Source organism: Bos javanicus, chromosome 22, assembly GCF_032452875.1.
Source record: "Bos javanicus breed banteng chromosome 22, ARS-OSU_banteng_1.0, whole genome shotgun sequence".
NCBI classification, from domain to species: Eukaryota; Metazoa; Chordata; class Mammalia; order Artiodactyla; family Bovidae; genus Bos; species Bos javanicus.
Window position 1 is genome coordinate 13,799,360 of NC_083889.1, and position 27,073 is coordinate 13,826,432.

A 27,073-nucleotide genomic window follows, 5' to 3' on the forward strand; every position below is an offset into this window, starting at 1 on the left:
CTCTGGGAAAGAATAGCTCTAGAAAGTCCCCCATTATTTACATGGGGTTGGGAGAATTATGACTTGGAGTGCCTTTCTTTTTTTAATATTTATTTATTTGCTGTGCCAGGTCTTAGTTGCTGCACATGGGATCTTCAGTTGTGGCATGTGAACTCCTAGTTGGGGAATGTGGGAGCTAGTTCCCTGAGCAGGGATCGAACCTGGGCCCCCTCTGCATTGGGAGTGTGGAGTCTTAGCCACTGGGCTACTAGGGAGGTGCACTTAATTGCCTTTCTGATCATCAGACTCAGTGACAGGCACATCAACAGGAAAAAAAAAAAAAAAGGGAAAGACTCTATTAACCCAGTCAGGCCATGGCAGTAAGTCAGGTGCCGGTCACAGTCCAAGAGAAACGTGAGCATTTGCATCCCCGGCTATCTCCAGAGCACACGGGGCAAAGGTGTGGCCAGTTTCCTTCCTCATCACCAAGGGGACCTCAGGTCATTCCTAACGAGGTCCTGCATCTCCAAATTCCAGCTTGGACAAAACCAGGCACTCCTTACATAGGCAGCTGGCCCTGCTGGCTGAACCAATTTATACGCTTCTATTTAAAAGAAAGAAGAAAAGGGGGGGAAAAAGCCACCTTTTAGGAGAAGCAAAGGGGCAAAGGAGCATCCAGCTAAGCATGTTACCAAATCTTTAAGAAATAAACAGCATTACTAAGGAATGTGCGTCTGATCAAACATTTTTTTTTATTCTTCTGAGACAAAGAATTTAGAAAAAATTACCTATGAGACTCAAGGTTATTAAGTCAAGTAATCATACACCTGCATGTAACTGTGGTGGAATAAAGATCTCAGCTGGAGTGTGGTGTGACCAAACGAGGTCCTCTGAGTAAACACCCATGTGGAGCCCTTTCCACTGGAACCTGAGAGTCAGGCAGCGAAAAGAAGACGTATTCTGCACATCACATCGGCCCCATTAGGAGGCCCCTGTGATCACATTATTATGTGCTTTGTCTTCAGAGACTTCCCGGTCTTTTTCACCCATAAGCAGAAAAAGTCGTCTCCATCTCATTACCAGGCTCCGGGAACCCGTTCCCTCTGATGTGCCTCCCTCCCTCACTTTGGAGCTCGACTTCCTTGAGATCTCTCATCGTCACCTTTATTATAATGGAGTCTTACAATCCCACGGCTGGTGACACCCAGGGGAGGAGTATTCTGATGAGGAGGGTGGGGGTGCCCGGAGGAGCCGTCTGTGATGGAAGCTTCCACAGAGACGACTCGGCAGACAGGCAGGAAGAAGGAAGGACTCGTGGGGGAGATGAGTGTCTCACCACCCGATTGCCCTCCCCTGGTCTCGGGCAAGAAAAAAGAGAGCAAGGCCACGGACAGGATCCATGAAAGCGGCCCCTGCCTGGTTTTAGTGGCAGCAGGCAGGAATATTTGCCTCTCAGGTAGAAGCGTCAGAGTTTGGAGTACACAGAGGCAGATGAGTAAACAGAGGTGATGCCTTTTCTTTGTGACATATGTGGGCAGAAGGAGCCCAAAAGGCCCCTGGGAGGAAAGAATGATAGCTGGTTTCCTTTTCTCTCACTGAACAGTCTCTGATTCAATGGTAGGACAGTTAACCAGGCCGATGGAACATGATGAGTGTCTTTCATGCCAAGAAGAGGCTGGCCCTCTGTGGCTGTTACTTAATTAAAAGAAGGTTAAAGATCATGGAGTATGCTTCACCCACATTTAGGGGACAGAATGGGCCTAGAATATCATAGAAAAGGACAGAAGTGCAAGAGCAATATTTTTAGAAACAAATCTGAGGGATGCCATACAGAAATACAGCAACAAATCAAAAAAGGTTGAATTCTTCTAGTTTATCTACTTTGGCCAAGACAACAGAATTGAATCAAGTTCATGTGCAGATGTGAATTTTGTGACATATTTAGCACTCTATGGATGACTATAGATCATGTCTATATATATTTATATCTATTTCTATCTATCCAACTATCTATGTATATCAGGTTTCTATCCATCTATCTACCTATATTTATAACTATCTCTCCACCTATCTATATATCCACCTATCTATCTATCTTTGTATTTTTCTCCCTAAGAGTGAGCACTATCAAGACAAAAACAAACTGAAAATGCACACTGCAATGTGCTGAGTTGCAGAAGGACCCCACAGATTTATGAAATTGTTTGTGGCTCTCTCGATCTTTTTCATTACTCGAGGCTGCAATGAAAAACTCACCGCACTCTTGAGAGATTGGGTCAAAGTCCACAAGAAAACGGCACACAAGTTCCTCTGCCATTTGGAACAGAACAAAAGGGAAAACATGAAGAGCTGTGAGAAAGGAAGAACATAGACACTCTGAGCTGAGATAAACTATGGGCTACGTAAGGAAAAAAGATACAGGAGGCCATTGCAGATAGATGCTGCAGCAGGAAACTCTTCTGCTCATAAGGGAGGTAAAGGCTGAGTTAAGAGGGAAGCCAAGAGACCCGTGGTAGTCTCCCAAGAGGAAACAGGTTGGGTCAGTGAAACACAACACCTCACTCAGAGTAACCTGAGGGCAGTTTCAGTGTCAGGGTGATTCTGGGAGAGGTCACAGTGTAGGAAAAGCACGATGAAGGTAAAAGGTAAAAGTTGATGAATAGCCACTAGGATAGGGACTTCCCTGGTGGTCCAGTGGCTAAGACTGCACTCCCGAGGCAGAGAGCCTGTGTTCAGTCCCTGGTCAGGGAACTAGATCCGATATGCTGTGACTAAATAACCTAACTAAAGATCCCATGCACTACAACTGAGACCTGGTGCAACCAGATAAATAATTTTTTTTTACAAAAAAAGTATATCCACTAGGATAAATTCTAGTGGGTTAAAGATGCAAACTAATGATTTTTTTTTTTTAAAGATTTGTTTATTTACGGCTGCCCTGGGTCTTTGTTGCTGCAAGAGGGCTTTCTCTAGTTGCAGCAAGTGGGGGCTGGCTACTTTTTTTGCAGTGGCTTCTCATTTTGGTGGCTTCTCGTTGCAGAACACAGGCTCTAGGTGCTTGGGCTCAGCAGTTGCAGCGTCTGAGCACAGTAGTTGTGGCACGTGGGTCTAGTTTCTCTGAGACTTGTGGGATCTTCCTGGTTAGGGATGGAACCCATGTCCCCTGCTTTGGCAGGTGGATTCTTAACCACTGGACCACCAGGGAAGCCCCAAGATTTTTTAGAAGAATTATCAGAAAACATGTAATTCTTCTTCTATATCTTGGAATGGAGAAAAGCATTTCTCACCATGACTCAAAATTCAGACAGGACAAAAGAGAAGATTGATGAATTTGTCTATATAAAAATTAAAACTTCTGAATGGTGCCCCCCCCCAAAAAAAAGGAGTAGGAAGACATGGAAAGAAGAAAATACAAAAACAGGGAAAAAAAGATGACTGGAAAAATATTCATATCACAAAGAGCTAATCTTCCTATTACAGAGTGATTTTTATAGAAATTGAGACTAATAGGCAAAAGATATGACCGTCAATTCACAGAAATATAAATAAAATAGCTCAAATGTATGAATGTATGTTCGACTTCACTCACAAGTGAAATGCAAATCCAAAAGATATTGAGATATCATTTATACATTTCCAAAATTCTGATGACAGACTGTCCAACTGGTTTCTCCCAGAAGCAGACCCTAAGACAAATATTGTAATGTAGGTAGTTCATTTGGGAGGCGAGGGCAGAAAACACCTGTAGGGAGGTAAGGAGCAAAGAGAAGGATGTTATGAATGGTGTGTCCTGAAGGCAAGCCCAGAACTCAGTTGGAGAGCCATGGAGATGGTGCAGAACACCCTCCAGGCTTGTCCCCTCTGAATGAGAAGTGAAGTGAAGTTAAAGTCGCTCAGTCATGTCCGACTCTTTGCGACCCCATGGGCTATACAGTCCATGGAATTCTCCAGGCCACAATATTGGAGTAGGTAGCCTTTCCCTTCTCCAGGAGATCTTCCCAACCCAGGGATTGAACCCTGGTCTCCCACATTGCAGGCGGATTCTTTACCAGCTGAGCCACAAGGGAAGCCCAAGAACACTGGAGTGGGCAGCCTCTCCCTTCTCCAGCAGATCTTCCCAACCCAGGAATTGAACTGGGGTCTAACCCAGGAATCGAACTAGGGTCTCCTGCATTGCAGGCGGATTCTTTACCAACTGAGCTATCAGGGAAGCCCTAAGAATGAGAAGCTGGGGTGTTTATACATCAACTCCCTGTCACTGGCTGATGACTGCTCGTGGAGAAGGAACTCTCAGGAATTTCTGCCCTGTCCACCCCCGAGGCTTGCACACAGGTCAAACCTCTTTCCTGGGGCCAGAAAAAAGCCCCGAGGCAGAGTTGCAGCTGCAGGTCTAGAGAAGACCTCCCAGAGGGCGTGGGTAGGGCACAGCAGCATCTTTCCCAGACCATCCATCAGTGAAGCTGCCAGGTTACAGGCATTCCCATTGCTGGTGAGAACAGACTGGACACTGTTCCAACACTGGGAGTGCCAGTTAGTTATTGGAAACCTCACAATATTTAGGCTTCCTAGGTGGCACAGTGATAAAAGAATCCGCCTGCTGATGCAGGAGATGCGGGAGATGCGGGTTCAATCCCTGAGTCGGGAAGATCCCCTGGAGAAGGAAATGGCACCCCACTCCAGTATTCTAGCCTGGAGAACCCCATGGACAGGGGCGGCCTGCTGGCTATAGTCCTTGGGGTCGCAAGAATCAGACACGACTGAGCATACATGCATACACTGCTCTCCTGGTGCATTTACCCTTTGACTCAGCAGCCCCACTTCCAGGAACTTAGCTGACAGTTTAGGTTTGCAGCTGTCATGAAAGACACATGTGTAAGATGATTTCTGCAGCGCTATTTGTAATGACAAATACACAATCTAATTTGTGTATTTAGACACAATCTAATTTCCATCACTGGGAAGGGGAGAGTTAAAATGCAGCTTTTTTTTCAAAGTACAGTTGCTGTACAATATTATATAAGCTACAGGTGTACAATAGAGTGATTCACAATTTTTTAAAGGTTATACTCCACTTATAGTAATTATAAAATACTGACTATACTCCCTGTGTTCTACAGTGCATCCTTGTAGCTAATTTCAGTTGAACCTCTTACTCCCCCAACTCTGTGTTGCCCCTCCCCTTTTCCCTTGCCCTTCTAGTCACCACTGGTTTGTTCTCTATATTTGTGAAACCTGATTCTTTTTTGTTATATTCACTAGTTTCTTGTCTCTTTTCAGATTCCACATATAAGTGATATCCTACAGTATGTGTCTTTCTGTAGCTTTAAAACCAATTGAGGCAGTTCTCTGAGTAGTGGATGTGGTGACATTTCCAAGATGGATTGTTAAGTGACAAAGGGAAAGTGCAAGAAGATGATATACCTTTTGTGTAAAAAGGGAGGTAGAAGACAAATAACACCAACTTGTATCTGTTTATATATGTGTAGAGAAACTGGTAGGATGCAGCAGAGATTAATGAGAGAGTTAAGGGACTTCCCTGGTGGTACCGTGGTTAAGGCTCTGTGCTTCTGCTGCAGGGGGCATGGGTTCGATCCCTGGTCAGGGAACTAAGATCCCACATACTGCCTGGTGTGGCCAAAAATAAATACATTTTTAAAAAGAGAGTGAAGGTGAGGGTTGTGGTGATGGTGACTGGTGGACAGGGTGAAATATATTTCAAACACGTGACTCTATTATTCAAAAGTTAAATTTAGCAATGCTGATGAACACGGATATCTGAGAGGCATGGAACTATGTGGCACTTTTGCATAATTATGTTACGGATTTCTGATTTGTCTGAATGTTTTGCATGGTGCATGCGTTGCTTTGCCATGTGAAAGGCAGTAGCGGTACAATGACTCGGTGCAAACTAGGGAGACAGACAACAGCCAAAGATGCACTGCAGTGGCAACACTGATCAGAGCAGGTGTTGAACTAAAAGGAATAGAAAATGACTGGCTGGCTAAAGCAGAGAAAGAACATATTTTTTTAAAAACCTTTTAATTTTGTACTTGGGTATAAACGATTCACAATGTTGTGAGAGTTTCAGGTGGCCAGTGAAGGGTCTCAGCCATGCATATACATGTATCTATTCTCTCCTCCCACCCAGGCTGCCACATAACATGGAGCAGAGTTCCCTGTGCTACACAGTAGGCCCTTGTCCATTATCCACTCCCTAACTATCCCTTCCTCCCATCCTTTCCCCCAGCAACCATAAATTCATTCTCTAAGTCTGATAGTCTCTTTCTGTTTTGTAAGTAAGTTCATGTGTTCCATCTCTAGAAAAAGAACTTATTTGAAGGCTATTGGATAGTTCTCAATATCACGGAGAAGGCAGAAGCAACAGGTTCAAAATAAAAGCTGAAGCCCAAGGAGGTGGGGAACCATTACTTACAGACGCATCTGATGAGGACACTTGCCACGGCCCCCACTGGACCTGGTTTCCTCTGCTGTCCCTGGGGGAGCCGGAAGTCAGGCCAGAAAGTTCAGTTGAACCACAAAGATAGGACAGTGTTTAGATGTTATCGTAAGATATGGGGCAGGTCACCAGGCAGAAATGTCAAAGCTGATGACCCAGAACTGGGCCAGGTGAGAACATGAAAGGGATGAGAGCTTGAGACTGGAGGCAGATCCTTGGAGAGGAGGCCAGAGGGGCTGGAGTCGCTCTATACCCTAGGTGGAGTGCTCTGGCAGGTGAGTTGCTACAAAACTCCTCAGAAATGTCCACAACAGGGCCACCTTTAATCACTGACAGGACCCGGAGAGCAAAAGCCAGGTGATGACAGTAACCAATCTGTTAAGAAATATCACATTCCCCTTACGCTCCTCGGTGCGAGGAAGGAATCAAGCTACCCTCCTTGCAGCCCCAGCTGGGACATTTTGGCCTTTGACTGAAGATAGAAGAAATTGAGACCGTGTTTTGCAACTTAGTGACAAGAAGACTTTGTTAAGATGACAAAGACCAGGAAGGTCATGGGTACTCACTTCATGCGGAATCCAGTGGTAACAGTGGAACCAACCCCATGAAGGAGGCTTAAGGGGGTGTCGGGTAGGGGTAGACAAAAAAGTTTGCTTTTAAGCTTCACCACTGGAGACCCAGTTAAGCTGAGTTGAGTAGAAAGTGGACTTTACTGCTGCAGTCCCTAAAATATTTTAACCTGTTTCTTCACGTCATTTGCTCTAGTTTCAAATTCCCAAGCAGAGAATCTGATTGGCCGAGCGCTGGCATCATGCACATGATCGGGCTGCCATGGCCCACGTTGCCCACAATACACTACCTGATGAATGCCCCTGATTGAGGAAAAGGGTTCAGAAAGTGATGGACAAAAATGGACACATATGTACTATGATTGGAGGCTCTGCATTCACTTCTGATGGGTACTAGACCCTGCTGAGTGGGGGTGAGAAGAGAGGATTCCAAGAAGAGTAACATAGACCCTGCCCTCAGTGAAGTAGAGCCCTACTATTATAGCACCTACAGCCTAAAAGTACCTTTCATCTAAAACTTAATCGCTTAAAAAGCTCTTTTATGTCTATTACATTTGCCGTTGACAACGGCACTGTGAGAAAACTCCCCAGTCTTCACCGTGGTGGCTGGCATGTAGTAGGTATTTGATAAACATTTGCTAAATGGATGGATGAGTAAAGGAATGGATGGGGAAGGAAGAATGAAATCCAAACTGTGGCAAAAGTACAGCCTTTGCAGTTGTCAGTCTGGTTCAGCACTGACCAATGGAACTGGTGATGGCTCTTGATCTGTGCTGCACAATATGGTAGCTGCATATGGCTACTGAGTGCTTGTAATGTGCTAACGAGACTGAGGAATTAAAATTTAATTTTACTTTAACTTTAATTCACTTAAATCTAAATAGCCACCCACAGTGAATGGCTACTGCAGTGGACAGTACAGAGTTCAAATTCCAGCTCTGTTGATCTAGCTTATACACTGAGTCAATGAAGTTACCATTTGGATGACTGACTCTCACCACCACTGTTTTTACTGCCACTGTTAAGAGGATGCCAGGACTCAGAGAGGCTGCAGGGTCTGTCCAGGTTGCCGCACTGGTGCACCACGGAGTGGGATCTGCGTCTCCTATTTTCCTTCCCGTGGGGCCTTTCTTATTACCAAGTTAAGCAAGGGCCTGAATACCCCAGAAGGGCAGGAAGAATCATCTGTCCACTGAGAAATGAGTCCTCTGCAAATGTTTGTGACTAGTATTCACATTCACATAGATTCCACAGTGGTTAATAAAACATACATTTGTTTAAAAACATTACTGATATTATAGTAGCTTTTTATTATTATGTAGATTCTTAATCAATAGATACTAAAAGTACAGCTACTCTCACGTGAGGTATCTTAGAATTCTTTGACATTGAAAAGCCATCCTCATCCTCTTTGTTGAAAATGTCATTAGCGCCTGCTTCTTAAAACATAAAGAAAAGAAAGACATGGGATACATACCCACAAAAGATCTAGTATCTAGAGAAAACAGTGATGCAAGAGACCTCATAAATCAGTATATATTCCAGGTACATTTGCTAGGAAAAAACCACATGAATGGTGGTTTTGACCAAATGGGGTTTATTTAAACTCAGTTAATAGAAAAGATCAATGTATAATTCCTGAAAAGATTCTGTAACAATCAGCAACTATGAGTAATAAAGCTGAGTTTAGTTTTAAAAACAAATCACACACATTCAGAATAGGTAAAGCAAAGCTTTCAGGCAGATTCTGAAAAAGATTTCAGAGTTTTAGAAGAGTGGCCCTCAATAGTGTGAATATAACCCAAATGGTGCCTGTGAGGATCTACTGGGATGAGGAAATAAAATAACTGCATTGACTGCATATACTATATTGACTTTTTATCCTAAAAAAGAAACCAAGCTTCATTGATATTTAATATATGTATTGACAGCAGTACATTATATATTTTAAATAAATAAACATCTAGAGAGCTTATGCCCCCAAATTATTTTCCTAATCAGATGGCATAATTTAAAATATTTAGACATTTTTATTTTAGAAGACAAGCTCAGGCTAACCTGCAATATGATGTGATTATTAAAAATAAGACAAATATGGAATCATCTTAGCTGTATTAGCTTTTCTCCTTAACAAACCACCCCCAAATGAGTTGGTTTACAACAACCATTTTTTTTTTTTTTTAAATTTTAGAACCTGCACAATGTTCCTCATTCTAATGTAAGAATACGGGTTCTGAAAGCTAAGTCGTATGAGCAAAGGTTGAAAGAATCGGGGTTGTGATGCTACGCAAAGAGAACTTTCACAGGAAAGAGGAATATGTGTGTGAGACACTTACAATCTTGATTTCTTATAGCTTAGATTCTAATACAGTTTATAGTGGAAGGAAAAATATTTTGAATGGATGATCCCTTGAAGCAACAGAAATTAAAGCATGTTTTTTTCTTTCTCTAGTTGATTTTACAAATACAGAACTATATGATTTCAGAGAGGTCCATTTGTGTGGAATGACACAGTCGGCTAACAGAAGAATTACTGGAAAATTCCAGAGGAGATGGATTTATTTCATACTTATCAACTTTTCTTATTTTTATGAGAATTGGCTATTTCTTTCTCCTCTTTTTATGAGAGAAACAATACAGTCTTTGTTTCTATTTCTACCCCCCTTCCAATTCAAATTCTATAAATGTAAATGTAAAATATGGGCAGATTTGAAAATGGATTATGAAGAAAATGCTTTCGCATAAACAAAAGGAAGATGGAGTAAAACGCATGTCCGTCGCTGCATGAGAAATGGTGTGACAAATACACAGTACTTTTGTCTAGATAATGGTGGTGACTCAGAGTATCGTGGTCCACCTGAAAGAATGTGTAAAGTAAAATTATATTTAAACAAAAACCCATGCAAATGCTGTGTCCCTTCTGGATATACCTGGAACACTGTTCTGTTCCAATAATTTTATATCCTCTCCTAGAAATAAAATTTCTGCGAAGCTAAATCAAAATGCTATTTAAAAGATCTATGCCTTGTTTAAGAAACTAATCTACTTTATTGTAAGATTTAGAATTAAAATTTAAGATCATCCAATAAAATAAATTTGAATAACCAACAACCTTGAAAATTTATATCAGTGATAACATTTATATTTTTTTTTGGCTTTTAAACAAACAACAAACTAAGCCTGCAGTGAAAACAGAAATGTCATTTCTTTCAGTAGCATTATTGGGAGAAAACTCAGAAATGACTGTATCCTTACTCAAAGAGAATTTTTTTTTTTTTTGTCAAGTGGTTAAAAAAATCAATCTATATGTTTTCCCACTTTTCTAGGCTTAAAGTTATTTTTTGCTGAGTGGTGCAAAAGGGAAAATGGACATTTGCTTCTGGCACTGTGACCTTCTCCAGGCCCTGTCCACACTGCCCTCTCTGATTCAGTGTATTTCTGGAACACACTTGTGATATAACCAGCAACCGTTCTCCATAAACACTCAACTTGACAGCAAATGAGAGTTAAAAAAAAAAAAAAGTCTCTCATCAATGAAGAGTGCCACACTACAAACACATTTCCTTTTTTTTGTAAGATGATTTTAAAAAAGAGATTAATTATTTTTAAAAGATGGGGTACAGCTCATCCCTGTTATTCTCCTTCTGGCTATACACATGAATACACTAATTTTTGTTTTAAAACCAATGGAGTTCTTAACTATTATGAACTATTGCTGATTTTTAAAAAGAAATCTATAGCTGGTCCATACATTTTCCAACTAAGACATAGCATCAAACCTCCACATGTTTAAGAAAGCTATATATACCTGTATACATACACACTTATAAACATACACACAGATCCAACTGCACCCTTACCCACAGATGACTAAACCATTTGAGATATGTTGGTAGGGGATGGGGGAAAGAGGCTGGGGAGCATTTTTTTTTTTTTTTACAATAGGCACGCATAATATTTACTGAACAAGACATTTGGCTCTGTATTTTTTTTTATCTGGGGGGGAATCATTTTATTTAGACTTTCTATGGCATGGGTTACTCAGTTCACAGCAGAGGCACCTGCAGCAAATTAATTTGTTGTAGCACATTAATTATCTCATAGCTTCTATTTAGGCTGCAGCTGTTGCTATTATGTTCATAATATTTTTTATCACCACTGTATACAACAGGTTATGGCAATAATAGAAATCTCTATTTTTTTTGCCACCACCCCACCCCCCCTGTTGTTTCCCTGTTTCTGTGTCAGAAGGGAAGGCTGGAAGAAATTTAGGCAAATTAAGCCCCACAGCACACTATAATTTTCTATTTCTGAACCGATTTGTGAGAGAATGGGTAACTGAAATTAGCAAAGGATCACCCCACACAAAGATGGCGCGTGCAGAATTTGTGAAAGCGAAAAAGAAGACGAAGGAGAAGCAACAGAGGGGCGGAATACTGCAGTGCTGGGGTGGTGAGTGTTTGGATGGGGGCGGGGAAAATGCTGCAGTTTTCATGAAATAATAAGGTGGGGGAAAAAAAGGCATACAAAGAGTAGGTTTTTCATTGTTTGTAAAATATAAACACAGATGAATTCTGTCTTTGGTTTGTTCATGCTTTTCACTCTGCACAGCAGGGATGTTCTTAAGAAGTTGCCCTCTGCGAAATTTCACTAAATGGGAACCGTGGACCCTGCATGATGGGATTATAATCACACCAGCCACTCCTTTTACATAATTTTTTGTTTAAGATCCAGTAAGACTCCCTGTTTTTAATATATATAAAGCGATAGACCTGGATATGTCGATAAACTGAGGGTTTGCGTCCCTATAGCCTAAGTGCAAGCTAAAACAAAAAACCCGGTGGTATCACATCTACAAATCTCAATGGATTCAAAAACAATATGAAAATTTTTTTAGCTGACAAGAACATGTCTGCTGCCTGCAGCCTCTGCAATAGCTCACCATGTTGCCTACTAACCGAAAGATCAAAAATTATCGATTTCATGGCGCTGCGTGCTCTGGAAAGGAAAAGCTACTTTAAAATTTGCATTGTTTAAGAAATGAGTTAAAAGAAAAGAATTGTTTTCTTTTTCCTGAACAGTTTGGAATGTGCAAATGGCATGTTATAATCTTATCCATGATTTACTATAATTCCATTATTTTTAGCAGCTGGAGTCCAGAAATGATTTTTTTCGATGAATTTAGGATTTTGCCGCAGTATACATCTGCAGTCCCAGAATCCTCCGGTAAGTTAATCCTTCTTTCGATGGGAAACGCCTTTAACCTTCTCGTGAATGAAATATCTGCAACCATTTTGAAATTTTTAATAGAGGAGGGTGTGTGTATATGTGTGTGTTTGTGGGGAGGGGGGCGGTTTATGTCTCCAAAGCATGATTTTATAGCAATGCAGCGGTATTTGTCTTAGTTCTTAGAAACATTGAGAAACATACCTTTGTGCTCTTTGAATATCATGGATGATGTCTCCATTACTTCTCCTTACACTTTCTATCTATGGTAGCATTAGAAAGTACTTCCTTAGTATGGCAAAGACTGTTGTGTCAAACTAGTGAAGGCCTGCAGAACACATAACTCCAAGCACGAAAAGTGTGCCTGGCACATCTGAAGCGGCCATGAACATAACTACCACAGCTGCTGCCACGCCACCACCATGGCCATCGCCTCCCACCACCTTCACTGCCCCTCCCTCGTTCCGCAGTGCACACCAGACACAAGCTTTCCACAGTGACTTTCTGCCGAATTTGCCCAGTGGGTTCCTAGATGACTTCTGTGTGCGAGAATAGCCAACCATGTAGTCTGACATGAGGTATTTACAACTACTTAGCCTGTTCAGCTGGAAAGAAATCAAAAGATAACACTGAACCCTGAGATGATGGATTGCAAATCAAAAGCCCCAATCCATAAAGAGCCCACTTGATGAATTGCTAAATGAAAAGGCTGATTCTAATTTCTGTCCAGTCTTTGCAGGTTGTCTGAAAAGCAAAATTTTTGAGCCAGCCTTCTTAGAGAGTTGGCGTTCATTGTTTATAAGCATATCAATATTATTTCGTCTTACCTTTCTGCGGGGAGAGGATTCTTCCCAAGGAGATTCAGATTGTCCAGAAGAGACCACACCCTCATTTCACTGTTTTCTACTGTTTCTGTTTCTTTTCAAGGAGGGCTTATTAACAATCACAGTTATACATTCATTTAGGGGTCCTCATCAAAAGGAGCCAAGCATCCATTTCTTTCTCTCTAAAGGAAGCTCATTGTTTTAGCGTTCAATAAATGTTTAATTAGTGGATCTGATAGATTTAACCATCTTGAAAAGTAAACGGGCCTTCTTGACAATGTCGCCTTGATCAGCGTTTCTGTCCGAAGTGCAAAAACAATCTGGGCATTTATTTCTTTGCCTAAAAGGTGATTCAAAGGCATACATTTTAGTGAAGGGACGCTGTGCCTTCCTTCAGCTTCCATGGAGCCACTGCTGGGTGTGCCAACGGTCTGATATCATGACAAGCAATACTTTCTCTGTTAAACCAGCTGGAGACCCTTTTGGTTTCTAGGAACACAGCCTGAAATTTAGGACCATTTGTCCTCTGCAGTTTCACAAAATGGATTAACTTACGTCAAACTCAAGTGGCTGGCTTTGGAAGGAAAATGTGTAAGAAGATAACCAAGTATTTTTTATGAATGTATGACCCAAGTTCAGCTGTTAAACATCATTTTTACAAAATCATTTCACCAACTCCTCAGCTATTTTGATGCTTGTATTTCTTCTTGGTTTAATGATAATATTTGTCTTCATTTCAGAGAAGCTATTCATCTCATATTTTTGGTGAGACAATTGGAACAATTTTTATTTGGGGGGGGGGAAGCAAATAAAAATTCAGAGCAATTTGTTAAATTCAACTAATTTGTCTGAGTGCTAGTTACCCAGTAGTTCTTCAGTAGACTTAAATGTGATGTGAAAAATAGCTTGTTGCATTGTTGCAAAATTTTACATTTCCTTTACTAACATGTGTTTGCTTGAAGTATTACTAGGGATTTTAAATATTAATTATAAATTTAGATTAAGATATCTAAATTATAGAGAAATGCTTCAATTATTTTGTCATCTAAAAAGAGAAATACGAATATAGGAGAGTTTTTATCTTTTAGATGTTCTAATGGTGTAAATATTTCTTAATCAGTTTTAATGGTGTGCCTTGTTCAGCAAAACAAAAAGCAAAAACTGAACACAGAAAAGGGAAACCTCTGTTAAAAAATTAGTATTTATTAGTCATCTGATTTTACATATATGATTTTAATCAACTGCATATTCTTTAACTCCATATATGAAGATTAACATTGGGGATCAGTACCTGAAAAATGCCATTGATACTTTTAAGTTTATATTAGAAACACTGCTTTGATCAAGTATCTTTTTCTGCTCAATCAGTTCAAATTGTGACCAGATGATTAACAACCATCCTCTACTCTTAATTCTACAGAACTACTAGCAAAGACACAAATGAGAAAGTCATTGTAGACAATGGATCTCATTGTACATCATTTGAGTCTGCGGACTTTTTCCACTGCAGGGGCCCACTACAGCTAGTCAGCAGTTAACATTATGACTGGTATATAATAAAATATCATTAAGATAGGGGGAAATGGAATTTTTAAAGAACATGTTGGCCCTGAAGCATTAGCTATACCTAAAACTGCACAAGCTACTCCACAATTGAATGAGAGGGTTTCCTGCGGTACCTATGTATAAAGACCTATTGTTTGCCTGCATTAATTACAAGGATAAAAGCCTCAAGATAACTTTCACTGTTGCTTTTTGTACTCTCTCCATTGTTTTGGAGGAAAAATAAGCATCTAACAATAGACTAGAGAAAGTGAATCGATCATAATTGTTTCAGCTTTGACAAACACCAAACCTGCTGATTACAATGGAGACATTTCCAAGGGAAAAGAAGACCCAACTCCAGCCTATTCAAACGAATGAGAAAATTTTTTGAAGGATAGAAAATGAGTTTTTAAAAATTAGAAGCTGCCTAATGGATAGCTCTTTACATAAACAACGAACTTGGATTTCTCAAATAAGTAATACCCTAGAAATGAACTTAGAACGAAAGAAAAATCCACCCCCCCCCCCAAAATACTGATACTTAGTAGCAAAGTGGAACCAGTTAAAAATGGAAACTAAGAATTAACCTAGTTGGCAGGGTTGTGAAGCTCGTCCATGCCTATCAGTCATTTGTTCAGTTAGGGACTCCTAAGGACTTGTTGAATTGCGGGCTAGGCGCCTATTCTAACGAGAGTTCGCAGCCTTCACGAGCGGGGAAAGCCGGCGGCTCGGCCGGGTGCTTCATTCCCAGATTCAAGATGAACAGCCGGTAGGGATGCGAGATCCACGATCCGGACCGTGGGGGGCTCTGAGGTGATGTGCGGCTCGGCTGCGAGCCAAGTCCTGCAGAGAGCTTGGGGCCCAGACTGCAACGGCAGCGGAAGCACGAACGCGCCGGGGTCCCCTGACCGGGAGCACGGCGGCGGCGGCGCCCGGCAGAGTCCAGAGCGGGTGGGCCCAGACCTCAGCTCCGGCATCGCCGCCGCCACCCTGGCCCTGAACTTTCACCCTCCCGGGACGTGTGCCGCCTGCCCTGCAGGGCCGGGGTCCCGATGCCGCCTCCCGCGGGTAGCCGGCAGCGCGCTGCCAGCCCCGCATCTGTTCTCATGGCCCGGGGAGTGCGCGAGGCCGGGGCGTCGGGCTTGGGACAGTGGAGAATACCGGTGTCGCCCTCCCTCCAGCCCACCCCGGCTCGCGGAGACCCGCGCCTCCCTGACTCGGACTACCGCGCCCTGGCGGGCCGCCCTCCAGTCCCGCGCGGCGGGGCAGCGCCAGCCTCAACCTGGGAGAGCGCCTGCAGAGCGCGGGCGCCCCGCCCCTGCCCCGGGCTGGCGGACGGCGGCGGCGGCGGCGGCGGCGGCGGGCGGCTCCGCGGCGCGGGGACTACTTTCCGCCGCGCGCCCGCGCCCCGCCCCTTGTCCCCGCGCGGCGGAACGCTCCGCGCTGCGCCGCTGGCGGCAGGATACACTGAATCCTGCGCGACTTATAAGAGCTCCTTGTGCGGCGCCATTTTAAGCCTCTCGGTCTGTGGCAGCCGCGCTAGCCCGGCCCCGAGAGCGAAGAGCGAGGGGAGGCGGAGACGGAGCAAGGTCCGAGGAGCAGCTCCGGTCCCCGTCAAGCCGCCAACGCAGGCCGAGGACGGTCGGACTCCCGCCGCGGGAGGAACCTGTTCCCCTGAGGTGCTTGGGCGCTCCTTTCCTTACCCGTCTGGGGCTGCTCCCGTTCCCGCTTCGGAACCAAACTTCGTCGCGGGAGCGCGGTCCCGGCGGCGGCTGGGAGCCGGACCCGGCGCAGCCCGAGGCCCCGGGGTGGGGAGCGGGGAGGGGCGTGTGGGCTGGGGTCGCCGGCAGAGGCGGACCGCGCCCGGGGGGCGGAGGGCGGCGGCCGGGCCCGGTTCCGGTCGCGCGGCTCCTTCGGGGGCCGTGGGGGTGCCGCTTTCGGGGAGGGGGCGCCGCGAGGGCGCGTCCGGGAGGTCGGGTGGCCAGCGGGGTGGGCGGGTGGGTGGAGGGGGCTGTGGTTTCCGTCCCGGGCTCAGGCCGCGGCTGAGTTTGGGGGAGGGACCCTGCGCCTCGGGATGCGCCGGGGCCGGGGTGGGGGGCGGGGTGGGGACGGGGGACTCCGCCTTCCCGGCCTCCGCGGGGAGTTGGGGTGCGGGCGCTGGGCCTGGGACGCCACGTGAGGTCCTATCTCCAGGTTCCTTCTTTCGTGCTTAAGGACAAATTTTTTCGAGGGTTAATAAGAGGTTAGTGATTTTTAATGGCCTGCCGGTGTGAGTGCGCTCGTTTAAATCGGAGCAACTTTAAACCTTAGAGGATCCAAACTGTTAGTGCAGAAGGTGCGATGCGCCAGGAGGATTTGCACAGATAAAAATACATACCTTGCACCTACATTTTCTTGTACGGTGCAGGTGAGTGAAAGCGGGCGTGCTAGGGAGGTCCTGGGAAAAATAAGGGCGAGGGCGGCTGGCTTACTGTCTCTTATCAAGTGACCCACAGGACTCAGCCTGCGACTGCTTCGAGAATTGTGTTCCTGGAGATTCTTTATTCAAATAGTTTCACGGCAACTAAGCTTGATTTTGAGAGCACTTTCCAGCGGGGTGAATTTTCCCTTCGCTACGAAATGGCCCGCAGGAAATTCAAGCGTTGCAACTTCGTTCCGTGTTTTGTCTGGAGAGAGGACTTGGAACTGAGACTTTCAAAGTTCGCTTTTCACAGCCTTTTCCTGAGTCCACTAAACTTGAAAGCTTTGCCAGTCGGGTGTAGCTGTTTGCTTCGTTTTCTTTTCGGTGTTGGAGGGAACATTGTCTCCTACTTTGTATCTTCCAGACATCTGTGGTCTCCCCCCACCCCCACCCCGGGTTTGTGAGTGGTGAATGAAGGGAGACTGGTCTGCTGGTATGCAGAGGTCGGCAAAAGGAAATCGAGGAGTGGTTTTAGTGAAACGAGAGCTTTGTGTCGTGAATAGTGGTGGCTTAGACTAGACAGCAGCTTGAAGAGACGGCTCGCCTTTGATAAAGTCTGGGCTGCTGTTTTTCAGATGGCTAAGTTATAACTATTTTGTCTGGAACTTGGGAAGCCGTTTCATTCTGTCTCTTGGTGTACATTCAGTACCTTCGGCTATCTTCCTGTTAACGTGTTGTCTTAAGAGATACTGGACATAGCTTGACTTTTTTTTGTTTGTTAATGTTTCTGTTTAATATCTGCTTAGATTAGTGACAAACTTTTGTTTGGGAGGCATTTTTTTCGGTCTGAACTAAGGCGGCTGCTACATTTTGTTTGCGAATATCTTTTCATGAAATTTGATTAATTTGCGTCCAATATTCATTACTTTGACCTAGTCTTTGTTCTGAAGGCCATGTACAAGGCCCTAAAGTGATTGCAACAGTAACTTGAAAAACTTCCAGGAGACTATTCTATAGGATTAAAGGAATGCTGAGACTATTCAAGTCTGAAGTCCTTGAGGGGGAAATTAAAAAACTGTGCTGCAAAGTTTAGTTAGTATAGCATGTAACTTAGAGTCCTTGCGGAGTTCTGGGCTGATTTTCCCAGAAGCTAGAGCAGTCATTTAAAATTGCTTTCAAGAAAAACCAAATTTTAAAAGGTGACTTAAAAAAAGTAAAACATTTAGTAGTGTTCAAGTGACAGTAAGTGTCCAGAAGTTTTCTTTTTAAACATATTCTTTACCAAGATAATTATGTAGATTCCAATATTAAAACTGAAACCAGATTGAGCTTCTTACTGTTACTAGTGATAAATGGAATAAAATTATCCATATAAATGAAGTTGTATATTTTTCTTTTCATATACACTTCCCTCCTCCACTCCCCAAATAGGAAGAGAAAACCTGAAGTAGGCTAATTTCTCTAAGAGTGTTTTGAGATTTGGTTCTTGCGAAAGCTATATGCAGACAGCCTGTTTCATTGTTGGGAGGAGTGGAAAGAAGAGTGTAAGTATTGTTGAAACTAGGGACATGGAGAATTCAAAAATTTGAATCTCACTCTTTTATTCTTGTAAGTAGCAGTGAAATTAAAATCCCAGAGATAGGTTGTTTGTAGTATCTTCAGCCAAATGAAACTTTTGTGTTATTGAAATGAAACAATACAGCATCCAGTTATAATGAGATTTTGTTTCTCTTTTATGGTTTACTAGTTGCTGATAATAACTGCAGAGGAGTAGGTGGTAAATTTTAAGTATGTACTTTGAGCTTGGTTGGAAGCATGCTTGATTGCCAGCCCAGGGCAGAAAGGATGAATGCTTTTAGAGCAGGACAAACTTGTAATAAAAAGTAATAACAACTCTTTCGTGCTGCATGTTGACTTGTGACTTTGGTTGTGAAAACACTAGTTGTATTAACTTAGCTGTATTCTTGTAGCTCTCTTTTTGTTGGGAATATGATATCTTTTGTTGAAACAGTTTGAGTAAAAGCATTTTTGTATCTTAAAAGTAAGTAGTAAAACATAGACTAGTAGCTACTTGTGTTAGTCCAGAGCTTGTATCTTTTGCCTCTTGGACCCTCATTGAGAGAAGACTGATTTGCAAAATCAGTCTTCATTCTTTTAACAGATTATTGTTTATGTAATACTGTTCTAATTGTGTCTTGATAGATAACCAGGCTAATGGGCTAAAATAAATATGTATTTTGTAAGTTCCAGGAAAGGAAAATATGTGATTTGTTGTATTGCTTGAAAATGAGTAGGAGTTACCTTGTGTAGTTCTTAATCACTTAAACTCTGGAGAAAGTTCTTTATTTCCTCTGTTTACTTAAGAATGCTGCTTTTGTGTTGTATGCAAGTCTGAGCTTGACCAGGTTTGAAATCTAGATACTTCTGTTGAGGCCTGAACCCTGTATCCCTGAAGCATGTATTTAAATCTGCTCCCTAAGGAAAAAGAAGCTCTTATAAAAGAATCAGTCATGTTAGCAACCCTTTTTAGAGATTAACTATCTTGCTAATTGTGAGCATCTTTTCTTTTAAAAGATACTATTCTCCAGCCTCAAAGTCTCCTCAAACCTGATGCAGCTGAGTGACAATAGCGTCAGGGCATGTTTTCATTGCATGCTTTGGTCACATTGAGTGCCCTCCAGTGGATATAATGTAATGCTGGTGATTTTTTCCCCCCCCATAAAATTTGTGTGAAATATATTTATGAATAGTTTTGGTGAGAAAGCATCAGTCAAGAAAACTTTTCAATTCTAGAATAGGATGTTCATATTATTATTGTTAGTTAAAAGATTGGCTTTAGAACATGTCATTTCAGCCATTATTTGCAGGAAAAAGGTCAAAGTTAAATCAGGAGTTAAATTCTGTCACTTTTTGTAGGAAGTTCTGCTTAAATATAATTATAAACCAAAAACTTAATCTAAACATCCTAGTGTCTGGGCTTCCCTGATGGCTCAGATGGTAAAGAATCCACCTGCGATGCAGGAGACCCAGGTTCAGTGCTTGGGTTGGAAAGATACCCTGTAGAAGAGAATGGCTATCCACTCCAGTGCTCTCGCCTGGAGAATCCCATGGACAGAGGAGCCTGGCGCGCTGCAACCCATAGGGTCAAAAAGAGTCAGACATGGCTGAGTGACCACACTTACACCTAGATCCTAAAACTGAGCCATATTAATGAATTTTAGAAACTAAGATTCTCAGATAAAGTTAACAAAAAAGTGAATTATCAATTTGTCTAAAATTTCTTATACAATAAAACTGAAGTAAGTCTTCAACTTGGTTACATTTTCAATATTATGTCTGTTAAGAATTGGTTATCAACAAAGAATATTATGTCTGTTAAGAATTGGTTATCAACAAAGCTGGTTGAGTCAACTTATGTGAACTCCAGAGTATAATGCCTAGTGACTGCAGGCATTTGTGTAGAGTATACATTTGTATAGTGCTTTGATGCACTGTTCCCATATTTTGACCTTTAAATTCTCCAATAAAAACTCCTCCACACTCCTGTGTACAGTTCTTGCTATTTCTGTTAGTAGCATTATTTTATGAAAATGCTTATTTCAAATCAGATTCTGATTAATAACAGGAATAAAACCCATTTAAAAATAGCTTTTAGAAGTCAAAGGGTCATTTTTATGGAAAATGCTCAGCTTAGAAAAAATGTTTTTACCTTTGTATGTTTTCCATAAATAGGTGGTTGAAATGAAGTTTAAAAGTTAATTGAGTAGGGAGGGAAAATGACCATATCACTTACTGCTCCATTTTGCTCTGAAATTTAGTATAATTTTGTGGAAACATTGATGATGATTTTCGACTATTTAAATAATGTATTATTGTTGTATCTTTTTAAAAACATAAGGCAAGAATGCCTCAGCTGTTTTATATTTCAGAATGTGTTGTGATCCTTCATAAAGGATCATGTATGGAATAAGTAATGTCCAAGTCTGTAACTATTATTTTCATCATTTACTAAATCAAGGTCAAATAGCTTGTGTTCCAGTTTCAAAGATTTTTATGAGAACAGAGTAGATTTGAAAGTTCTCTTGAAAACTGTGTACATCTTTAAAAAAGTTCTGCCTGTTAGGGACCTAATTTATCTCTTGAAATCGGCCACTTATCTTCATGCAACAATTTGACAAACAATATAAGTGACTAAGATCTCTGTCACAAACCATATAGGATTGATCTTGCATCCCAGTGGGAGTAGCTACTCAGTATCTCCAAGCAGGTATGGGCTCACTGGGCCCCTGTGAACTACAACAAATTAAGAGAACATATGTCCCATCTAAGCCAATCTTCAGCTGCAGCCATTGTGTGGAAAGCAGTTTAGGTTTCCACATCATCTGAATTTTTTCTTTCTTCTAAGAGAAGCAGGAAATATGGATTAATGTGCATCTCATGATTTGCACCAATGGGGCTTGGTGGCTCAGCAGTAAAGAATCTGCCTGGGATGCAGGAGTTGCACAAGCTGTGGGTTTGATCCCTGAGTTGGGAAGATCTCCTGGAGGAGGAAATGGTAACCCACTCCGTTATTCTTGCCTGGAGAATCCCATGGACAGAGGAGACTGGTTGGCTAAAGTCCATAGGGTCACAAAGAGTCTGACACTACTGAAGCAATGTAGCACACACATGATTTGCACATGTTGGTAGGTGAAATTCATGTTTTAAGACATTTTAACACAAATTAAATACACCTATTGGCAGGATCTGCCAGTTTGTGACATCTGCAGTGAACCATTTGGAGTACAGTGTTTGTTTTTTTTAATGATGATTCTATTAAGTGACTGAAGTAGTACAATTCTGTATCTTTGTCTCTATATATACATATTGACACAACTGAGTAACATTTTTACTTTCATAACTTAGTAAATAAAGATTTGATAAACCATTAGGTTCATATTTGGCATTTTAAGAATGCCTTGTATCAATTGACTATATAAACAGATTAGGAACTTAAAGCAGGTTCATATCATTAACTCTGTGAAACCTGCACTTAAAAAGCTTAAGAATTAAGATGGATTGGATCAAGGAAAAAGAGGAGAAAGAACAAACTTGTTCATCACTTGATCATCTTAAGTATAGTTTTTAAAGTGTTTTCTTGGTCTTAAAACTTAACATTGAAGGTGCTTAAAATGCTGGACAAATTCTGGCTGTCTGTAAATAGTCATATCAGCCTGAAGTTTTATTGATGTCTTTAAATCACATCCTGGTTTTCAGCTAAAGTCTGCATTTCTGTGATAATCTATTTTTCAGACTAGATTTAAAACTGAAAAACAAAGTTTAGATAATGAAAAATTAATTGAATGTTAGTTTTTCTTTTTTTAAGTAATAGCTTACTCCTATTTGATCAGAATATATTTTAAAATTTTTTATGAGTATAGTTGCTATACCGTGTTGTGTACCGTGGAGTGAATCAGCCGTACGTACACGTATATCCCCTCTGTTTTTGGATTTCTTTCCCATTTAGGTCACCACAGAGCATTAAGTAGAGCTCCCTGAGCTGTATAGTCTGTTCTCATTAGTTATCCATTCTATACATAGTAGTATTATCTATTTTGTACATAGTAGGAGAAGGCAATGGCACCCCACTCCAGTACTCTTGCCTGGAAAATCCCATGGATGGAGGAGCCTGGTAGGCTGCAGTCCATGGGGTCGCTAAGAGTTGGACATGACTGAGAGACTTCACTTTCCACTTTCATGCATTGGAGAAGGAAATGGCAACCCACTCCAGTGTTCTTGCCTGGAGAATCCCAGGGACGGGGGAGCCTGGTGGGCTGCCGTCTATGGGATCGCACAGATTCAGACACGACTGAAGCGACTTAGCAGCAGCAGCAGTGCAGTCCCAATCTCCCAATCCATTCCATCCCCTGGTCAGAATAAATTTAGGCAGGCAGTCAAATAGATATTGGTAAAGTCTTTTGCTGCTAGGGCAAGATTCTTCATTTCCAGAGTTTGAAAAGTTGTATATTTAGTCTTTAGATTACATGTTTAAGTGGCCTACTATGTTTGTACTGAAAATACAAACCATAAGCCAACATTGGTTTTAAAAAGTATCATCTGAAAATAGTGCTGCTGACTGCAGTTGTGTTTATATGATATGGTATAGAATGCAAGCCAAACTGAGCAGTGGACTTTTCAGAACACGTTTGTCCCAGGTGCTCACCCCTTGGCCTGTTCCACAATCCCCATATAACTTTACAGAGCCACTGTAAAGTTTCTCTTGTAACAGTCCAGAAAATTCCGGCCTCTGATTTCTTTTGAACTTGTTGAAGAGTCCCCAACCCCCAGATAGTTTGAAAAGTGTGATATATGGATGGATGCTGTTAAGGTGAAGCTGCTTCATAGCAATGCCAATTTGCTCCCCTATTTACTTCCATCTATTTCTTCATTAATATTCCCATTGTTTTGCTTGTAATTTCATAACTCTCTTGTTGCTGGACTGATTTTCCTGTTAACTGATTTAACAGGTGTGTTAGTTAAAAAATCTGGGGGTTGGGGAGATATTTTTAACCTGTTTAATTTGAAGTTCATCAGTCCACATGGCACACAGGTGATAGCTGTGGTAAATCTTGTCTTTCATGCTGGCAGCTGATCTGACTTGGAAGTAAAAGATGTGCACGTGCTACGGGGTGCCTGCTAAGTTGCTCTGAACAGGTTTATGATGACTGAAATACTTGACATGTATTTTTTCATACTTTATTGTACGTTATCTGTATAAAAATGTGAGAAGTTAGATTTACTGCAAACTTTCTTAAATGCAATTTGACGGTGATCTTAATGATTTTCATTTGCTTCATGGAGGGGTGGCTGTTGTAAAAGCCTCCCCCCTACCCCCAACCCTGAAGTATAATTCAGTGGTTTGCAGAGAAGGGTGTAGTGAGTGAGTACGTCTTTGGAGTTATCTGTGTATTAGATGAATGACGGGTGTACCTGAGGAACACGGGTTTCTTGGAAACATTTCTCAATCCAGTTAACTCTGGATGTTTCTAAGTGGTATCCTTTCTGTTGTGTAGAAGTGCTGAGGTAGACACTTAGAATCTTTCTGAGCCACTGAAAGAATGTAGCAATGTCAAACATTACTTTATATTCAACAGTTCATTTAGATACAAAGTGGAAGTCGCTCAGTCTTGTCCTACTTTTTGCGTATATAATCCATGGAATTCTCCAGGCCCCAATACTGGGTGGGTAGCCTTTCCCTTCTCCAGGGGATCTTCCCAACCTAGGAATTGAACCCAGATTTCCCACATTGCAGGTGGATTCTTTACCAGCTGAGCCACAAGGGAAAGTAGACAATAAATGTTACATAGGGAACATAGTAAGTTGATGTACTACTCTCTAGATACATTCATAAATTTAGTCTTTCTGGTACTTCACTTTATTTTAAAGTTGTTTCATTTAGAGTTCGTTTAGTTGGAAAAGCCACATGATATGAAATGAGGTTTATATTGTTCTGACTTTTAGTTATAAATGTCCTCTGTGATCCATTTACAAGGTAAAATTCATGTTATATATAATAGTTGTCCCTAGGTCACTATTTTCTGCCTTAATTCTGCTGTCATTTTTTCATAGGTCCTAAATCAGAGTGCCAGCCAGTCTATTCCCCATAGAATGAAAAGAGGCTAGATTAGGAGATGAGAAATCTGGGAGTCATTCATAAGGCAGAGTAATGATAATTAAAATACTGAAATAGATATTTTCTTTTGTAAGAATACTTACATTCTTGAATCATGCTTGAAGAATGCCCTGACTGTATGCTGAAGGGCCTTAGGCTTCTCCTTATTGCCATTATACACCAGATCATATTACATTTCTCTTCAAAATGCGAAGATAGGAAGACTGTTTAACCTTTTCTTTGCTCCTCAAACTAACCCCCATTCCCCCATGAGAAACTAAGTAAGCAGGAATTGCTTCGCCTTCTATTATCAGTCTGCATGGAGGGTCCATCGTTATAATGAAGCGTTATATTCTAGTCAGAGGCCAGTCCTGACACATGACTTTTTTAGGACTTGGTTCCTTTAGTTATGCTTCTGTTCTGTATGTATTACCCTTATCTTCCCAGGTTTGGATCCCATTGCTGTTTTGGCTCTCCATTTCCCACATTTTATCATCTCTTGGAATCCATTCATTGTCTAGAACTCATAGTCTTCAGCACATCCTTTTTATTGTCAGTCTTTTCTGAGAATGTTTACTTTTTCTTGCTCCAGCTATAGCCTAGCTTCTCCCCATAATGCTACTGACCTTGCAGCTCTCTCAGGTGGTGAGTGTTTGCTCTTCCTGTGCACCTTTTATTGGTGAACCAGAAGGTGGAGGAAGTGTCCTCTTTGTTCCTCATTGTCACTTCTTGACCATTCTTTTCCAAAACTTTCAGCTTTGACTCTCATGCCATCAAATTATTACCACCTGCTACTTTCGTTATCTTAGTCATTACCAACTTTCCTGGTTCATTCCCCTACTTCCTTGAACACTTGTCTCCTGGCTTACTGTCATCTTTATTTCTGTTACAATTCTTGGGGATACCAACGTTTGTGTAGACAAGTGCTACTCAAAATGTCCCACGCTCTGAGAACTGTTACAGTATGAATTGCAGTAAGTAGTTTGTGCCAGAAAGTAACTCGACTATGTCACTAAGTTCAGTGTTTAGTTCACCTGACTTTTTTTTTTGGTACCAAAATTTTTTTGATGAAAGAAGCAGTGTGTTGGTTTATATAATCTGACACAAGCTCCATAGGGTGTTGTGGTCTGGTACTTTGAGTAACATTGATATAGAGGATGCCTCCAATATTCTGACCTCTTAGTTCCTTGGTTTCCTCTCCTCCAGTAACCTTATTTTTCTGTCTGATTCAGCCACCCTAATTCCAACAGCTCTTCAGTGACAGATAACTTCACTCTGTCAAAGCTTTTCGGTATCCCTCACCCTCACTTCTACTCAACTCTCAACAACCTTGTCCCTCCCTGACTTCATGCCCAGTGGTCTTTGGTCTCTGAGTTCATCTTTCCTTATGACTGTGTCTTTTCCTTCTCAAACCTCCCAATACTTCCTCCCCATATGTCTCCCTTGCTTTCTGTTTCACAAAGCATGTCGAATAATTGGAAGATTTCCTGTATGCTCTCACATCTATGACTGTGCCATTCACCTTCTCTGTCATTTATGGACAAACTGTAGTGTTCAGAGATGAGGACAACCAGCTCACTTCTATACTAGATCCCATGCCCTCTTGCTCTCAAGAATTTAACTCTTTCTACCTTCTCTTGCATCCTTGATTTTTCCTTCTGTGAGTTTGCATGATCTTTGTCCCCGTTTTAAAAAAATCTTTTCTTCTTGTTTCCCCTTTCATGCACCCAGTCTGCTTCTCTTTTGAATAAGACACCTTGAAACAATTGCTTGGATACACTCTCACCCCTTTTCAACTTCTCCCAGTGACCACCACAGTATAAATCTCTAATCCTCATTGCACTTGACCTCTCAGTAGCACTTGGCACAGTTGCTTGAGACACATTTCGCTTGGCTTCAAGGCCACCACATCTGATAGCAGGTTTTTTCCCTGCCTTACTGGTGGTTCCTCCTTACTCTTTGCTTTTTATGTTATGTCTCATCTGTACATTGGAATGGCTGAAACTTTAGCACTTGGATCTCTCGTTTTTCATTGTTGAAATACACTCGAGTCTCATAGCTTTAAACATAGTATTTAACCTGTTTGCTGACGGTTTCCAGATTTAATATCCTTAGCCTGAGTTTCTGCCCTGAACTATAGGTCATGATAGCCAACGTTTCCCCCAACATTTTGGATGTCTTTCTTAAGACATGCTTCTTAGCATCTCAAATGTAATATATCTAAAACTGAGCTCCCAATTTCTCCTAAGGCTGCTTGTCTTAGTATGTCCTAAAATGCACCTTTTTAGTTACACCAAAAACCTTGCCGTTCTTGACTGTCTTTCTGTCACTGTACCCTGTCTGAAAATTGTCTGTTCTTCTAATATAGATGCAAAATTCAGCCATTTCTTACTATGCCATTTCATAGCCATGCCATCCTAG

The 27,073-nt window shown here is 41.8% G+C and overlaps 1 protein-coding gene across 5 annotated transcripts in view; it reads left to right on the plus strand.

Annotated features, from left to right (window-relative positions):
- The first annotated feature begins 16,056 nt into the window (after window positions 1–16,056).
- CTNNB1 (catenin beta 1) overlaps window positions 16,057–27,073 on the plus strand; it is a 47,683-nt gene continuing 36,666 nt past the window's right edge. For 2 of the 5 annotated variants that reach the window (XM_061396056.1, XM_061396054.1), the window contains exon 1: window positions 16,070–16,279. The gene's annotated coding sequence lies outside the window, so the exon portion shown is untranslated. Of the gene's footprint in view, window positions 16,280–16,768; window positions 16,843–27,073 lie in introns of those variants that run through there. The other 3 variants (XM_061396053.1, XM_061396055.1, XM_061396057.1) reach the window with 3 other exon arrangements.